Source organism: Penaeus monodon, chromosome 25 (genome assembly GCF_015228065.2).
Source record: "Penaeus monodon isolate SGIC_2016 chromosome 25, NSTDA_Pmon_1, whole genome shotgun sequence".
NCBI classification, from domain to species: domain Eukaryota; kingdom Metazoa; phylum Arthropoda; class Malacostraca; order Decapoda; family Penaeidae; genus Penaeus; species Penaeus monodon.
In genome coordinates, this window is record NC_051410.1 from 30,083,618 (window position 1) to 30,086,702 (window position 3,085).

Genomic DNA, 3,085 nt, shown 5'->3' on the forward strand with positions numbered 1-3,085 from the left:
GAAAAAATAGAAATGCGTTATCCGTATCTGATAGCTGATCAATTTTCGGCCAATGTGTTGTTGGTCCTTTTCACTGTCGTTTATGATGCTGACCCCAATTTTACTCTGTAAGTTTATAGTGAGATTGATCACGTGTAAAGTTCTCAGTCGTTTGGATGCTACTATCAGTGTATGGAATGGAAGCAAATCACTAGTAGTAAATTTGTGCGAATGGGTATATTACAAATTAGCAGCATTGGCAAAGTAAAGCAGTTATAACATCGAGGGCAGTTATATATCATACAACCCAACATTTCGGAATTCCTTAATGTAAGATTGGGTCTATAACGCTTCCAATCAAGTCCGTACGGTATAGTTATTAGCATCGCTCAGTAATACATTATGTACGTATACAAAGAAGACTACAAGCAAAATAGCGGACAAAGACGCATGTGTAAGATCAATCTGCGCAATACATATACCGAAGGGAAGCAGAGCAAGAACAGTGTCGATTACCTGTCTCCCGCGGGAGGGAAAGCCCTTCGCTCTCACTCATGAGACAGCGAAAATAATGCTCTCTGAAACTGACACGGAATTTGACTTCGATAAACACCTATCGACTAAGGCATTTTATATCATCATATCATTAATTTCTTGCAGCACAAAAGTTCCTAAACCATAATAGCTTTAGTCCACATTGTATCCTGTGTTAAGAACAAGGAACAAGTGAAGAAAGACGCTCCCCATACGAACATGCTATTTATGATAACCACAGCTTTCATTTCTAGTTGGTTCCACTCAAGGAGCTCGGGCCCGTTCGTTGACAACGTCCTACAACGGACTATAAAGGTAGCAGGTAACAGACTCGCAACGTCCTTAACAGAAATCTAATTGCAGCTCCATGTCTAGTGAGAGACTATCGAACAACTTTCAAAAAGGTTTTCAACACCTAACAACAACGTACCTCTACAAACATCGCAACACGTTTGTACAATCCTCTAACGGCAAGTTTACGTAAGATTGCACTTGTATCATATTAAGTTAACTTCAGACACCAGGGAACGCTAATGCTCCGATGTTCATTTTCAGGGTGATTTACTAATTACGAATTTCACTTTTAGAATTAAACATAAATAAGACTAGAGAGGCTAAGTTGAAGATATTACATTACTAAACATGAATCATAGGATACTATATTCTTAAAAAACTGACCGAATAAAATGAACAGGAGGAAGCGATTTGAAGAATGAGTGATGTTCTCAGTAAAGGTAGTTGTAAGCTGGCTCTTTCTGGAGTTTTAAGGTTTAATTAACCTGTCTGACATCTATCTAATTTACATATTAATATACGTCTTCCATGAACCAATTGCAAAAAATTTACCTTCTTCACCAACAACTCACACGCATATGACGTCTTACAACTGGAAATGCATAGAATATGTCTCGTATAATTAGAATGGAGGCCCTAAATTATTGGCAAATATACGTACTTAAAAGGGTAGCATACAATGCCACGAATCTCTAATAACAAACAGTAATGTGAAAAATAAAATAAGATGAGATATAAGATATTTGAAACAATTCATGGATCAACTCAGGCATAACGTTGCACTTGGTAAGCCGGGACCAACCCTCTTGGGTATGAACGTCTAATAAGCATTAACTCCACTAGGCTTGGTCTCTCTGTATTCTTTTATCTCACAGAAGTAAGCTGAATTTTTACTTCTTCATCTGGAGCGATATTCTCGAAAGGCCATAAAATTTCCTCTGTCAAATTTAAGGACTGTCGTTAAACACAGACCTTGACCCCAAGATCGTCGTAGAATTTCTCCATCACTCGTTCTTAGTGATTTCGTCTTTCAATCGTTCTGTTGCCACATTTGAAAGTCAACACTTAATTAGTTTTAATATTCGCATCTTAAAAGGCCCTATCATACAATATTGAAATCAAATTACTATTGCAGTGAATCAAGTATATAATGCCTGAAATATTACCCACTGAAGTGGCACCATTTACATTTGTTATCATTGCGTCAGCTTGTATTCATCTATGGGAAAAACTGCAGTAAACAAGGAGGAAACGTTTCTCACTAACGTTTGACAATAGATAAAAAAGTCAAGAGAGTTTTCCAAATCATTATCGATGCGGAGTTATAACTGTAAAACCGCACTATTGTTGTCGACTGCACATAAGGACAATTTAAAGACTTACGCCTGTGGGATACCTCCAGGCCTGTCTTAAATTTCTGCCGATTCATAGATAAAAATCGGGTGCTAAGGACATTTTCGCGAAAGTCATAGACAGATTATCGGAGCCAAAGACTTTTTTTATCAAAGACAAATTTCGGAGTCTATGATCTTTCGTGAATATCGTCCCTGTGGAAGACTAATGGAGCACATAAAGCAAGGGCCGGATGAATTCCACCAAGTGTTTTGCATAAATGTCATAAACAGTAATGCAATCGAAGGAGCACTTCAGGGCTTTTTCAAGTACAATACAGGGGCTAATATGTCGGGCATGTTAAGGGAGGCACTGTAGGTTCCTGAAGAAATACTACATATTGTGTCTCCCCTAAAGCTATGAGTGTACGTCGAGGATAATAGTTGACAACAGGTTTGTTGTGTTGAAATAGAGGCATTGCGTGGAAAGATAGTGGTAATCAGTAGGTCTAGAATGAGATGATAGTAATTAATACAAATGTGTAAATCCTCATTTATCAGTCACTGGACGCGGTTACTGACATTATATTTGGGAAGGCTGAGCTTGATGGAAACTATAACATACAAAGTATTCTGGTGCAGAACCAGGCGTGTTCGAAGCAGTCTTCCGTCAAGATACCCTGCATCTTGAACTACGAATACGAGGAATCAGGAATGGGGAGGTTATAACTTTCAATTACTGACAAAGAAAATTCAAGATTGCAATGTAATCACGGGGACATAAAATTCAATATTCTTCTGGGATAATAAGATTCAGTCTGTAAGGGAAGGGAAATGATGAGCACGGAATATTTCATGACAATATTCAGCAGAAAGTGGAAGGAGGACGTGAACAGAAGCCATAATCTTGTAAATTTTCCATGCAGTTGCTCGGATGTAGTGATTAC

General features: G+C 38.1%; 1 protein-coding gene across 1 annotated transcript in view; it reads left to right on the forward strand.

Annotated features, from left to right (window-relative positions):
• LOC119589138 (alpha-(1,3)-fucosyltransferase C-like) overlaps positions 1-3,085 on the forward strand; it is a gene marked incomplete at its 3' end in the record, with an annotated part of 26,164 nt that overhangs the window by 22,456 nt on the left and 623 nt on the right.